At 30.1% G+C, this 16,340-nt stretch overlaps 1 protein-coding gene and 1 long non-coding RNA gene across 2 annotated transcripts in view; one reads left to right on the top strand and one right to left on the bottom strand.

The window, feature by feature from the left end:
- The window catches only part of LOC122497605 (BMP and activin membrane-bound inhibitor homolog), a 71,620-nt gene that overhangs the window by 20,683 nt on the left and 34,597 nt on the right, over positions 1 to 16,340 (bottom strand). The gene's annotated exons all lie outside the window — the stretch shown is intronic.
- The window catches only part of LOC122513092, a 35,549-nt gene continuing 19,268 nt past the window's right edge, over positions 60 to 16,340 (top strand). The window contains exon 1 of the long non-coding RNA XR_006302685.1: positions 60 to 339. This is a non-coding gene — a long non-coding RNA (uncharacterized LOC122513092). The remainder of the gene's footprint in view (positions 340 to 16,340) is intronic.

Genomic DNA, 16,340 nt, shown 5'->3' with positions numbered 1-16,340 from the left:
TATTCGAATGATATTAAACCGAATTAAATGATTTTTAACTAATTTTGTGATTACTTTTTATGTCTAATATAGATTTTTTTGTGGGAAAAGAAAAGAGAGGCTCATCAGTGGATATAGAAAACAAAACCCGATTATCTTTTTCCTCTAATTAGTAGCCGCTGGAAAGTCGTAAAAGATAAGAATGACGTCCATCATATATACATATTCAGGCTCGCTTGTGTGTCCAAAGAGCGGACAGATATTTATTTGCGGCGAAGACAACTTTTATAGGAGACGTTTATTAAATTCAAAAATTATTTATGCCTCCGCTTCTTGAGCAGCGATATCTCGTTTACCAAGGTAACATTTTCTTTTCCCTTTTCATTAATTCCGCCCGACTTTTTCACCTCCAGTTTTTTAGAGATGAGAAGAATTTTTTAATTTATCTCCCTGTGTCTCAATAAAATCATCTCAATATAGTTTTTAAAAAAATCCCATTGTCATAGACATTTTTTATTATGCTTTTCATTTTTTATGAATAAATTAAACATTTTGTTTAATTTGAATTTCATTTAATCTAATGTTCCTCATTAATTTATTAATTATTTTTATTAAATCTGTATTAAACTAAAATTATTATTATTATTTTAATGCAAACAAATCTTTAAATCAGTTCTTCATCTCGTGTGTTTTAAATGTGTTAATTTTGTCCCATAAGAAAGAAATTATTTCAGGAGAAGTTCGTAAAGAAAGAAAAAAAAGATTTACGAGATAATTTAGCGAAACAGATTTGTAGATAAATCCTTATTGTGAATGGACATTAGTTGATGACAAAAATTAGTTGCTACTTTACACATATAAGATTATACACGACATTTTATTTTTATCTCTCTTTTCTCTAAATTTTTATATCACTAAATTGTCTTTTAGCTTGTCTTACGTAAGAAAGGATCGCGTGACGAAAATCTGCTATCAATTTCGAGACCCGCGCCACACAATGCGATTTATCATAAAGTTGTATCTTCCCCTTTTGTCACTCAACACGAATAGGAAGCAAACAATTAAAAGATATAGCTCTTAATTTATTTTATCTCTCTTTTTTGCAATTTAACATCCCGTAATATTTTTTTCAACATATTCATTCAAAATACACGAGTGTGTACAAAAAACCAAAAACTGAAATTTGGGAAATATTTTTACAGGCAAAATAAATTAGCTTTTTTCACATTCTTTTAAAATTAAATAATAATCATTATATTTTATTATCATTATTTTTATTGTTCTTCATTATAATTTACATTTTCATTAAGACTAATAATGACTGGTCATAATGAACAATTAACAATGTTAAAAGAAGTTATTTCTTGATTGAAATTCCTTGAAGTTCTAACTACCTTTTTATATTTAAAATTTTTGCTCGTTTTCTTTATATTTTTTTCATCTTTTTTTCTTTGCATTTCTCTCTCTCTCTCTCTCTCTCTCTCTCTCTCATGCGGTTGATTTCGCAGTGTCTCTCTTTCCGACTAATAAGCCTGAGGCATTGGACCTCCTTTACTCTCCTGGAGGCTGGGTCTTAGCAGGCCAAATAAAAACGCTAAAACAGCAGAGTCACAAAAGAAAGATTAAACTGGAAAGTATATAGAGAGAGAGGCATGCTGTGCGTGTGTGCTATGCCGATGTTGCCTTTCAGGCTTGTATATGTCGTAGGCAAATAGAAGAATTCGTCATTTATAGCTAACTGCCTAGGCAATTAGCTAAATGCCTAGGCAATTAGCTAAACGGCGCCGAATAGACAAATGAGCTTCATTATTACTGTTATTCGTCTATTCGCCTGGAAGGATTAGGCAATTAGCTAACTGGCTAGGCATTTAGCTATTCGACAAACGCAGTTTAGGCAAATAGAAGAAAATGATATATTGAAAAAATATTTTCATTTATTGAAATATTGGAACGTCTTATTTGCATTATTTTCCGTTAAATATGAGCTATAAATTGTAAACAGAAGATTGAAAGAAAATAAGTTTAATATCTTAATAAATATTATACAAAAATACACATCGTGATAAATTGTAAACAATAATTGAAACAAAATAAATTTAATAGCTTTATTAAATGTTAGAGAGGAACATGTAAGAACGAAATTTTATTTAGTATAATAATACTTCTCTTACTCTCTAGAGTGTTTTAAGTCAGGAACACTATGCAACTCGCGCTGTCATCAGAGACAACCTTGTAATAATAAATAAAATATCAAATATTTCAATAAATGAAAATATTTTTTCAATTTATCATTTTCTTCTATTTGCCTAAACTGCGTTTGTCGAATAGCTAAATGCCTAGCCAGTTAGCTAATTGCCTAATCCTTCCAGGCGAATAGACGAATAACAGTAATAATGAAGCTCATTTGTCTATTCGGCGCCGTTTAGCTAATTGCCTAGGCATTTAGCTAAATGACGAATTCTTATATTTGCCTACGACATATATATGATCAGCTAAACAATTCATGGACACGTTCCTCATTTCTATTTCTTATTGAAAAATTAATATTTTCGTATCACAGATGTTTGTATGATCAATAATTTAGAAGAAAAACTATTTTTTGTGTAACAACATTTTTTTAAAACTTTTGTGTGAAAATTGTATCAATCATAAAATATAAAATTATTACTTAGAAATTATTTAATGAACAATTTTACTTAAATATTAATTAAAAATTAGTTGAATTTTAATAGTTACGTTTATAATTTTCATGAATAGATGAACTTCAAGAGGTTTCAATTTGAAATTTTAGAAAATTTCAATTTTTAATGACTTTAATTATAAATTTTAATAATTCAAAAGCGGGTCGTTCACAAACTCCGTCACACTCCTAGGGGAGGGGGGTAAAAATCAGTCCGAAAAAGCGTGACGTAGTTTGTGAATGACCCCAAGGTTCGAATTTCAAATTTTTGAAAATCTTAATTCCTATGGAAAATCCCTACGAGATACGAATGAAAAAGTAAAAAAAAATTCTCACCCCAGCACCGGGGCAAGGATAGTTAAAAGAATTCGAATGCTAAAAATGTTATAGAAAATTAGTAAATTTTCGTTTTCTTTATTTTATTGGATTTAGACTATTCAATATTGATATCTCAAGTATTAAAAATATGTAGGGGAGAGTGGGGCAAAGGCGCTAGGTTTACATTTAACGATGTATATTTTTTAAATTAAGCAATTAATTTATGCGGTCTTTGTTTTTTCTTATTCTAAAACTAATCAAGAAGAAATTTTAATAGTTGTTATTTAGTATATTATAATTATAAATACATTATTTAATGAAATTTAAAAACAATGCAAAAAATGTCTTTGCCCCACACGCTGGGGCAGCGACGTTTTCGCTTATATTTCTAAAAGAAAGCATTTATAAGCCTTAAAAAAATTAACAAGTGATATTTATTAGTATAATATTTACAAAACATAAGGTTAACAACATATTATTAAAAGAATTAAACTATTTAAATAAAAAATAAAAACTTTTAGTGATTTTAACCTTATATTGTGAATTAATACATAGAAAATTCGAATATTCAATTGTTTTTAACCAAATTATGTTCAATATTGCCTTTGCCCCACATAACAAACTTTTTTTTACTTTAAATTTCAAATATTTAGATACAAAATTAAACTAAAACACCACTCCAGTTGTGTAGAGAAATATTTAATTTATTTACATGTTACGTTTTTAAAAATTAAATACTTAAACTTATGTTTTAAAAAATAAAAGTTTGTTCAGTAAAATTATCATTTTATTTTTGCAAAACAATTTTTTTGTTATATTTCTTAAAATATTTGATATTTTTAGGTTTTTCTTTTTTTAATCAATTGGTCTGATTGCATTGCAACTTAATTTTTAATACCAATTGGAATAGACAGAAAATAAAGGAGATATTTTAAAAAACGTCTTTGCCCCGCATAGCGCCTTTGCCCCACTCTCCCCTATTGAACATTTTCTGAATTTTAATTATTGTATTAAATTCATTTGAACTAGAATCAGAGGTTTAACCAATTTTCTTCAGACGACCACCAATTTCTTGGTCAATAAGCTTCGTTTTCCGTATACAATTACGCACCATTATGAATATCATCCTAAAAAGAGCAATTAAACACTTTTTTAAAATTTGCAATGTCATTAACAGGATTTTACCGTGCACTTACGTAAATAAATATTTTGAAACTCTAATATAGAAAACAATATGATATATAAACATTACGTTGCCATTTTAGCAAAACAGACTTTTTTCAAAAATAAACTCGTAACTTCGCAAATGGTGACAGATTGCCTTCCAATTTTTACTATCATCTTTTGGTGTTAAGACGCGAATATACCATGATTTACGCGATTTCTGAGCAAGCCGTCTAACCATAACAGCAACTAACTATCCTTGCCCCATCCTCCCCTACTATAAAAATGCCAGTCTCCGCAGCCATCCACCACTGATTATAAATACAATAAAACAATGCTTCATTTTCTAAAATATACTTGCTGACTTGATTAAATTTCATTTTGTTACTATTTTCGACCAATTTGCTTAGGCGGCTAACCTAGGACCACTCTCCCCTACCAACTAAATATTTATTTAAAACAGAAGTTATTATTGATGTTTTCGAATAATTTTACAATTAGAGAAATTCGTAAATAAATGTAATAGAATATCTTTTTAAGTATCCAATAATTTTTGGAGTTAATCAGAATTTTATTTTGTGTCAGGGAAGAATTTTTTTTATACCGCGTAATATAAGTAAATAAATTTCATTTTAACTGTTTATCTTGTGAACAAATTAAGACTTTTTTTAATCGTTGACCGTAAACGTTTATGTGAACTTTAATGAGCTTAATTCTTTTGGGTAAAACTTCTTCTGTTAAAACTTCATTTAAATATAAAAATTCCATTTTATAAAGATTTTGTTACTCTATAGAAATGTATGTTTATACACATATATGTGGACGTCCACATGAAAAGGGCCCATTTTGGCACTATTGGAGTTATCTATATGGGCGTATTCCTGGCAAAATTTGGAAAATTTTGAGTGGTCTTAGAACTTTTTTGGTTAAAAATTCGCTGAGTTACGAAATTTCAAAGTTTAGAACGCTACAAACCTCATTTCGAGAAAAACGGAATTAAAGATTGCGATATCAACTAATTGTTGTATCTCTGGTTCTACTTGGAAGTTATTCAGATAAGAATTGTTTCCAGTTCAGAGCACCTTGAAGATAAAAAACCAACAGGTTTTAAATTTTTAAAACCACCCCCCCCCCCCCTCTTAATTTTGAAAATACGAAAAACCGACAATATGGGCCCTTTTCTAAAAAGGAGAATTTTTCTATTAAAAAACCATTTTTTTACAAGATTAATGATTAGGTACAATTTTATTGTGTCATTTGAAGAAAAAGAATAGATATTACACTTATTAAAAATTTTTTGACAGTCTCTATTATAAAAAAATTGACGCAATATCCAAATTTTCATTTCAAAAATTACAAAAAAAAGATTCTAACATTAATATCTCTGGTTCTTCTCGGAAGTTATTCAGATAAGAATTGTTTACAGTCCAGGACACCTTAGAGATGAAAAATCAAGAGTTAAACAGTTAAAGTATCGATAAATTAATGAAAACCGCATGATTCGACTTGTCAAAACATGTAGATTGATAATAAAAAATAAAAAATAAATTAAGATTTTGCTCCAAAATTACTAAATTGCTATCTCGAAAACTGGAACCGACAATATGGGCCCTTTTCATGTGGACGTCCACATATAGAGAAATGTATTTAGATTCGATTATTTAAAAATTCTGCAAAAAGAAAATTCTATTATCAGAAAATTCTAAGAAATGGCTTTGTGGCTTATTCATACAACTTGAAATTTAAAAAAATTTACATTTATGTTCAAAATTATGGCTTGATGAATTTTTTTCACCGAAAAACAAATATAAAATTTCTATATTTTGAGTTGAAAAAAATTTCAAATGGTAGAAATAAATCTTTAAAAAATAAATTAATTAAATGGATTTTGTTGTAGGATAAAATATTGATCATAAAATTTCAATATTTTAAATCGAAGAAAATTTTAATTATCAGAAATAAATCTAGAATACCTTGTGATCCGAACGAAATTTATTTATTTCTTTTTGAAATTAAATTTTTATTGCAATAGTTTTGTGTCACTATTAAAAAAATTAATTATAAAGTTTCTAAATGTAAATTTTAAGTTTTTAATTTTTATTGCAATTAGTAATTTATGAAAATAAATCGTAAAAACTATTTCGTTCATTTGAACTTTCAAATCTTGCCAGTAGCGGATCCAGACAAGGCTTTTGGGGGGGGCAAGCACTTCGTTAATATTATAATTAATAAAAATAATTTATAGAAATTTACAAGTTAATCTGCGATAATTAACTAATCCATTTGACACGAGAAGTTTCGATTTAATCAAATAAATTCTTCCTCTGAAATCTGATCCGCTCCTTTCGAAAGGTATCTTTTCCCCCCAAATAATCAAATATTTTTCCATAATTTCAAAATTCCTTAGTTATTGAATATTCATCGAAAATGAGAATGCATGTAGAAATTTGAGAATATATTTTTTCGCTGCCATGATTCGGATAAACTCTGTTCTTCGAAAAAATAAAAAAAATTCGAAAATTCTTGTATTTATTCTCTTTCTAAATGAAATGCGCTATTTAACGTTCATGACATTTCACATATCTTCATTCAAGTCGCCTCTTTGGTCAAAAGTATCCGTCTCCTAAGAAAGAATGATGCTTTCAATCTTTTAAATCTTAAAAAATAAGAATTCTGCTACCTTCTTTTCGAGAGAGAATCGAACAAGTCTGTTCCGGCCGTGTATAGTCTCTCACGATAAGAGAAAGAAGAAGAAAAAGAATACCAAACGAGTAAAAAGATAGAGTAAAAGAGGAAGAGATGCGAAGCAATAGAGTATAGAGAAAGATGAATAACTAAAGAAAGAGAGTCTCGTGTCGTGTGTGTATGAGCGTTTGTAGATATTGTATACAGCAAAGATAGCCGGGCGAATCTTTCAGTGTGGGCCTGTGTTTAAAGTTTTAAAATAAAAAAAGGGGAAGCAGCGGGAGGTCGAAGAGGCCCGGGCAAAAGAGAGATACAACCGACATGCCGAGAGAGAAGCCGAGGAAGGCCCGTCCGAAAACAAACAGACTGCTCCGTGAAGCCGTTCGTTATGTGTCCGCGGCATATTAATTATTTTCCGACAAGCTCTCCTTATTGCTTTCATCATTTTTTTTCTCCTTTGTTTCTTTTTCTTTATTATTTCTTCCCGATCGACCCGATGAGAATCGAGAGGCGACTTTATGCTACAACCCAAGAAACAGGTCACGAATTCTGATCATAGATCCATTATCGATCCCATTTTGACATCTCACATGGCAATATGAAAAAAGTGATGATTGAAAATCTCCCAAGTCATGATTCTTATTTCCGTTTTTACTACATTCATATAATACATACTAGACGACAAATTGCGCGCGCAAGTGTTTCGAGTTTGACGATAAAAAATTAATTTTCAAAACATAATTAAAAAATCAAATAATTAAACATAATTTATAAAAAATAGACATATTTATATAAAATAAATGATCATATTTTGTTTATCATAAAAAACATTTATTACATGAAGTAATACGAACAAAATCATCAAAAATTAGGCCTAATTTTATTGAAATTTACTCTCTAAATCAGAATCAGTAAAATTCCTACTTAAGATTAGTGAAATTTGACTAAGAATCAGTGACTTTATTCTCGCGATTTGAATCAGTGGAATTAAACTGAAAATCAGGAACTAAAACGATCTAAAATTTCGAAACGGTTCTTGGTATTTATTCAAAAATAAATTCTATTTACTTATAAAATACATATACATTTATTTTATAATTAATTCAGGGTGTCCTGCAAGTACTAAGAAAAAAATTTCCTGACTTTCCCTTGACTCTTTCCTTCCCTTTTTGATAACAAATCTTTAACAAAAAAAAATTATGTGAGCTGGTAAATATTAACGTAATTTTATGATAGTGAACTTAAACACTTTATTTATCATCATTATAAACCTTCTTTTGTTGTAAACAAAATATTACACACATAAAATCTAAAAAAAACAAAGATAAAATAATCTAATTATTTGTTTATTGAAAAACCACGATCTAAAGCCGCGTTCCCATGAGATAAAATTAAAATCATTTTCACAAAGTTTTCCAAATTATATAGGAAATTTCCTTGCGCATCTTTTTTCTTCTCATGATTTTTTTTATATTTTTAACAGTTTTTGAGAAAAATCCAACAAATACCGCTGCTGAAATTTTATGTGTTGTTCTAAGATCTAGCCCCTCATTATGTTATATTATATAAGAGTTTTTAATTTTGCTCCCCATTTTTCTAGACTGTGCAGCCACACAAACATATTACACGAAAATTGAAAAATTAATCAATTTTTTTTTAAATATCTTAGGTGATAAAATCTCTGAAAAATATAAAATAATATTTATTTATATATCAGTCGAAGGAATTTAATAGGCTTTCAAACAATCTAAGAACCAAGTTTCTATCATTTTGTAACAATAAACTATGTTAATTTAATTTCACCCAGGCGGAAAAGTCGGACGAACGTCGGAGTTTACAACCGGCTGGGATCCGCGCCCGTACAGACCGCAAGTACCGACGGTCTGTACTGATTCGGATCTGAAAAAGCAACCGGCGCGGTACAGATTATGCTCCGACTGTCGGAACCGTCTTCCCACTATTGTCAGTACTGTCTCGGTACTGGATTTCTTCCGCCGGCGGATCTTATTCTTCTGCGGCGTCGAAAGAATGACGGATATGTTGAGTCTGTACTGGCTCGGTACTGGGGAGGATCCGACTGCGGATCTCGTCATTTATTGTCACATTATAAATTAAATAATTATTACAAGTAATTGCATTATTTTAGAAAATAATTATTAATAATAAATGAATCTAATCAATATATTAAGTAATTATTTATTGAGACTTTTTTAAAAATTAAATAATTAAAAAAATTCGTTATTAATTAATATTATATATTATTAATTAACATTAATATTATTGAGAATTAATAATAAATTATTAATATTAATAATAATATTAATTAATAATATCTTAATAATAATAAATTTATTGTTATTGATATATTATTAATTAATATTAATATTGATAATTTATTATTAATTCTCAATAATATTAATGTTAATTAATAATATCTTAATAATAATAAATTTATTATTATTGAGATGTTAATTAAAATTATTAATATTATTACGTTCAATATTATTATATTGAAAAACAATTATTCAATATAATATGTATTATATAATAATAAAAATATAACAAGTTTCTTTTTTAACGAAATATTGAAATAGTCCTAAATATACATTCAATAAAGTATTGAAAATATAGCGGTATCATTGACGCGTAGTAATTCTGCAAGTTTTATTTGAGCTAGTGACACTTGAGAGTATTTAAGATTTGAGAGTTCCATGCGAGGTTCGTACCCCCAAGCGTTAGGATTTTTCAAATGTCTATGTAATAAAAAATTGCGTTTAAGTGTATAAAAAAATAAAAAAAATGTGTAAAGTGAACTGTCAATGAATTGTCATCAGTATTTATCTTTTGCAATTAATTATTATTTTTTTTATTGATATTTGTTGAAATTATCATTTGGATCCGATCCGGTTGTCAGTTGGTAGAATGCCAGCGCTCGGCTGGCTATTAAATGAAAAATCCACGGTCGGTAGAGTGCCAGGTCCCAGCCGGTTGAATTATACACGGAACGGCTTCTCCCGGCCGGTCAGCGGGCGGTAGAATGCCAGTTTTGAGCCGGTTGCCAGCGCGCTCCTGGCCTAGTCACTATTCGGTAGAATGCCCGTTCACATTCGGTTGGCAGGCGGTTCCGAGCCAGTACAGTTACACCGGCGTCAGTACGGGCTAGGATCCGCGCCGGTTGGAAATTTCCGCCTGGGCAGCAGCAATTTTTCTTAGCTCGCCCGTCGTTCGTACCGACAATTTCTGACTGTAGTGTATATTTTATTTTAAATCAATAATATAATTATTATTAATTTCAAAACGTTATATAATAATAAAATTCTTTTAATAACCAAACACTTTTATTTATTATTAATGTTGTCAGTTTCTTCTGACCTTCTTTTCTCTGTTGGTTTATGTATTTCTTTAATAATTTCTTTTAGAATTAATCTTTTTAAATTTATATAGATAATACACACTTCTTAGATGAAGCAGATAAATATACGTTTTATTATCTGCAATGAAAGACATTAGTAAAATTAATTATTTTATTAGTTATTAAAATATGTATAAAATTTTTATATTAAATTTAATCTTTCATAACATTTTCTAACATTTAATTTTAACAATTTTAAATATTTTATATTAGAATAAGTTAAATATTAATATTATTTACATAAATTAAATATATAAAACTTAATCATTTAAAAATTAATTCAATTAAATTTATTTAACAATTATATTTATCTAAATAATTTCTTATCAATAATAATTTATTAATTTATAATTTATTTAATTGGATTAAATCACTTTATTACGTCAATAATATATCTGAAGGAATCGCGTTAATTAAGATAACGATTTTCACGAACGTATTTCCAAAATAGATTGAGACTTTCTTTTTTTAAGTACTTGAAAGACGAAGATGATGAAAAAGATTTGGATAAAGGGAATATAGCCCTCTTACGGACACTCCTTTTATTTTAATGTGTAAGTATATGTTCGTATAGTGAATGAACCTCTCTATTTCAAGTGTTTAAAATACAAAGATAGAAAATATGAATTCAGCCAATTGAGTATAGCTCACGAGTGAAAGCAACCAATGGGATAGGCGTTACTACACAGTAAAAACAAAGTATTAAATTTAATGGTGGCTAGTTTTAATTTTTGACTTATCTTAAGCTATCAACTTTATTTAATCATAAAAACTAACTGAAAATTAAAGTTAGTTGTACTCTTACTTAAATAAAACTCAGTTTGTAATTTATTTGTAATACACCGGACTTAATTTCAGATCCAATGGTATTAATAAAAAGTTAGATGAAATTAACTTCTAATAAGGTACGCTAACAGCTGACTGTAAGTCTGGCGAGGCTGAAACAGTTGATTGTGACGTCACAAGGGACGCAATTTGCAAACGTGAAAAGTCTGAATAGCGCGTCGCGTCGCCGGTTTACTTTTGACTCGTGTTTTATTAATAATATATAAGTCCATAAATTATATTTATAATTGGTGAATCTTAGACAGAAAGTTTAGTTTTATTAGTATGTTAATATTTTAATTCGATTATAAACAAGTTTATAAACATTTTATAATCTTAATTTCACCTAATATATATATGTGCATTAGCATTTAATTCTTTATCTTAAAGAGAGAAATTTCCACTGATAGTTTTAATAATTGTTGTTTGTTATAAGAAATTAAATGTGACATATGTTTATTTTAATAAAATTCAAGAATATTGTAAAAACAAAGTCTTTCGCTCGAAATTTGTCTTTTTTCAAGGTGTAAACGGAAGACTCCCCAATTGATACAAGTAAGGTGTTAAATAAACTTAAATTCAACTGTAAGCTTGTAAGAAGGCTGAAAATTAGCTAGATGCACTGCAAAAAGAGGTGTCTTGATTGGAGACATTTTTGGTGTCTTAGACAGCAAAAGTGTCTTGGTTTGAGACGTTTTTCGTGTCTAAGATACCAAAAACGTCTCCACCCAAGACACCTCTTTTTGCAGTGTGGTCTGGCTAAATTTTAGCCTTCTTACTAGCTTACAATTGAATTTCAGTTCATTTAACACCTTACTTGTATCAATTGGGGAGTATATTTTTTAAACTTCTAATCATTACTGACATTCAGCCAACATGGTCTACTTCCGTTTACACCTTGAAAAAAGACAAATTTCTGGCTTAAAGGAAGACTTTGTTTTTACAGTGAAAGTTTGCACAACTTTAGATGCGTAAGTTGGGCCAACCACAATTTTCAAAGTTTGGCCAACTTCAACAGCCAAAGGTAAAAAATTATTAAAAAACTAAATTATTTAAACAATTAACAGGTTATTATTAGCGGGAACATCAGATATAACCTTTACCTATTATTATTAAACACAATCTCATACATACATTTTCGAAAATATCTAACGCTCGCTGGGATCGAACCCCTAACCTAACGCACCGAAGACTTATACACTGACCACTACGCTACACTCACATGGGAGTGCATAACGCAAAATGTATATTAAAGCTGCAACAGTCGGGCCAACCGTGGCCCAGAGTTCGGCCGACCAAAAAACTATAAGTCAATTATACTGCTTTTCTTGAGTTTTGCCAACCGTCGGGCCAACCGTGGCCCAGAGTTCGGCCAACCGAAACTGAAAGTCTTTTAAACTACGTTTTGATGAGTTGTGCCAACCTTTGTCGCCAAAGTTGGCCCGACGGTTGGTTAAACTCTGCATTTAATGGTTGGCTTGCAAAGTCGGGCCAACTGTGGGCACTAGTACTTGCCAAAGTTGGGCAAACTCTGGCAACCAAAACTTCGCTTGCCAAAGTTAGGCCAACCTTGGGCCAACCTTCACACTCTGGCGAACAACCTAAATTCGCACCTGGGATATAGGATATCTTTTTATTTTCCCCTCGTTTAGAATTCTTTACACAAAAATGTTTTCTTTATTTTATTTAAAATTAATTAAGTTTTATAATTTAATTGTAAGATTAAATACTAACAGAAAATAATTAAAAATCATAATTTAATTTCTAAATTTTATTAAACATTTCAAAACATAAAAACAGTTACCTACTTATAAATTCATACCTCCGTGCAAAACCTACCACTCTCACGTATAGGTGAGAGTGGTTCTTTTAGAGTGGCCTCTAAAAGAATCTCTTTTCACTTGTTCCTCTAAAGTAACCTATCGCTATCTGTATTTTTTCTCATAACCTGGTAATATTTTGTTTTCTACATTTTTTATTTAAAGTTTATCATTTGCAAGAAAATCTAAACACAATTTATGATCATTCACTATTCATACACGGAGAAAATTTATTCCTGAAATTTTACTGAATTTAGTTCGGTAAAACAACCCAAAAAGTCCGCTAAACCATGCGTTAGAGTGTATTTAAATACCAAACTGGACAAGTGCAAGTAGAACTCGTACTAAAACCGAGGGTTTCGTACCCTCGGTTAAAATAATAATAAATATAATAACAAATAATGTTAAAAAGATAATACAACTACAATAAATTTAATTGCATTTTTTCTGCAATTTTTTCTGCAATTTTTTCTTTTTTTTTAATTTTTTTTTTAACATAAAAATGTCAATTTTTAACTGTAGTTTAGTAGAATATACTGTTTGCTCAGTATATTTTACTATCTTACTGAACAGTGCAGTTAATGGCACTGTCTGTACCGTTAGTCCAAAACTAACGATTATGTTTAGTAGATTTATTAACTGCTATGTCAGTAAATCTACTACGCCCTTCTCTCCGTGTGAAGATCAACTCCAAATACTTTTTTCTATATTATTCCTAAAATCTACACATGAAAATACATAAATAATGCAAAACTGCAGTCCACTAAGCCAAGAATAATTAGCGCCAGGGGGGTAAAATCTTTTTTCATACCTCAGGCACAAAATAGGCGGTTTTAGATAGCAGCCGACAGGAACTAAAAGCCATTCATTTGTCCACTTAAATGAAAATGGCGACCTTTTTTTCTCATGGGCAAAAAAAACAACTAGTCCCATGCGTTATTTATGCTCATGGGAAAAAAAGGCCGCCATTTTCATACAGGTCAAACAAGTGAATGACTTTTACTCCCTGTCGTCTGCTATCTGAAATCGCCACTTTTGTGCCTTTGGAATAAAAAATATCGTAAGTAACACGGGACTTAAAGGCTGCCAATTTATTTACGGTGATTTTTGTGACACGAGTGGAGGTCGAGAGCGCCGTAGGCGCTCTCGACCTCCACTCGTGTCACAAAAATCACCGTAAATAAATGCGGCTGCCTTTACGTACCTTGTTGCTTAATATACTATTTAGGCTTTCCCCCCCTTAACTTCTACATATCTCAACCTGGTGAGCTGAAATTCGGCACAGATACGTATTTTCACGTCTAGATTACAGGAAAAATATAGCGAACCCAATTCTGCCGTACTTGGTAAAAACTTAGTTAAGTCATATTTTAGTGAAACCGAGAAAATGACGAAAAACTGTTTGTATTAATAAACCTAATATAGTATAAAAAATTATTTAATTTAACTTTACTTCCTAGGTAAATTGATAGAGTTCTTTTTAATTCTGCAGTCAAAAATTAATTATTTAAACAAATTATATTAAATAATGGACTTAAGTGTTATTTTTAAAAGCAAAACTTAGTTAAATTGACTTAAGGAGTGCTCAGCGAAATGGTAGTCGAGTTCAGGCCGCCGATCAGAAGCAAGAACTCAGTTAACTCCACACGTGGTGGAATCTTATGACTTAAGGAGTCTGCTTTCGAAACACAGTGTCTGGCTCATGCCACTTTTCGAAATAAGAACTCAGTTAACTCGACTTAAGGTTTTTGCTTCGAAACGAAAGCTGAGTATTCACTATGTTTTTGATAGCAGAAATATTATGTCGACTTGACTAAGTTTTTGTTTCTTATCTTATGCTCGAGCTCATTGCCTTTTACGATTTTTACACTACGTAACTCGAGTTACTATACTTTTTCTCAAGTATTTCCTTATTTTCTCGATTTTCGCAGATTTTTAATAATTATTTTTTGCAATAAATAATTAAAATAAAATTTTTTAATAACATAAGTAGATGCAGTTTTCTTTTACGAATCCATTGATATAAAAAACTCATTTTTCACAAAAAAGTGACTTAACCAAGTTTTTACCAAGTACGGCAGAATTGAAAGGGTTTGAATTCGATTTTTTCAGAAAAAATTACGACAAATGACCCTGTCCCCCACCCTTAATTTCTACATTTTGGGACATGGTGAGCAAAATTTCGGTACACATTTGTGGTTTTACTTGTAGATTACAGGAAAATGATAGCCAACCTTATTGGATGCCATATTTGAGAACTAGAAAGGAAAAAAATCAAATTCTTTTTAAAAAATTGCAAAAAATGTCCCAGTCCTCCCTTAACTTTTACAAATCGTGATCTAGTGAGCTACAATTCGGTACACATACTCTTTTCTACATGTAGATTATAGGAAAAATATATGGAACCTGATTAGCTGTTATATTTGCAAACTAGAAAGGAAAGAAATAAATTTTTTTCAAAAAAATTTCAAAAAATGACCCTGTCTCCATACTTAACTTATCTATATATCGTGACCTAGTGAGCTAAAATTCGGTACACATACTCATTTTTACGTGTAGATTATGGGAAAAATATAGCGAACTTGATTGGAGGTCACACCTACGAACTGGGAAGGGAAAAAAATGATTTTTTTCTAAAAAATTTCAAAAAATGACCCTGTCTCCCATTCTTAACTTATATATATATCGTGACCTAGTGAGCTAAAATTCGGTACACATACTCATTTTTAAGTAGAGATTATGGGAAAATATACACGGAGAAAATTTGTTCCTTATATTTTACCGAATTTTTCAATAAAATTGGTATATAGTGGCATAATCGTAATTTTTAATAATTTTTAAATTATTTTTTCGGTACCCGCGCAGAAATTTTGACCGGGGCCAGATCGGGACAAACCGGGCCCCGACCTGGCCCCAGCCTGGTTAAAACACTAAAACCGACCGGGGCCATGGCACTTTGCCCGATCTGTCCGCCCTGTCGGGACCCGGTCGGGGCCATGGGATTTCCCCCGATTTTTTCGCTACCCAGGTAGAAATCCAATACTGACTGCATTTTATTATATTAAAGCTCGTTATTTGATTATTAAAGCATGGGGAGTATTTACTTCAATATTAATAATTATTATTAATATTTTTGTAGTAAATAAACTTTTATGAGTGTCATTAAAAATGTAAATAATTATTAGAATTGCTTTTATTGAACTAAGTTTTTAAAAAAAATATTTTTCTTATTTTCTTTCATTAATTTAGACAGACTATCTTATTTAAATTAATGCCTTATTTATTATTATTATTATTGTTAATAATTATTTAAACCTATACTTTATGTAACATTATTAAGAATTATACACAAAACAGTTAAAACTAAGACGGAAAAATATCGCACGCACGGGGGATCGAACCCTAGACCTCGAGGACGCAAGTCAAATACACATACCGCATAGCCACGCAAGCTTGG

This window comes from Leptopilina heterotoma, unplaced genomic scaffold (genome assembly GCF_015476425.1).
Source record: "Leptopilina heterotoma isolate Lh14 unplaced genomic scaffold, ASM1547642v1 Lhet_134, whole genome shotgun sequence".
In the NCBI taxonomy this organism is placed as follows: domain Eukaryota; kingdom Metazoa; phylum Arthropoda; class Insecta; order Hymenoptera; family Figitidae; genus Leptopilina; species Leptopilina heterotoma.
This window is presented reverse-complemented; position numbering and strand designations above follow the sequence as displayed.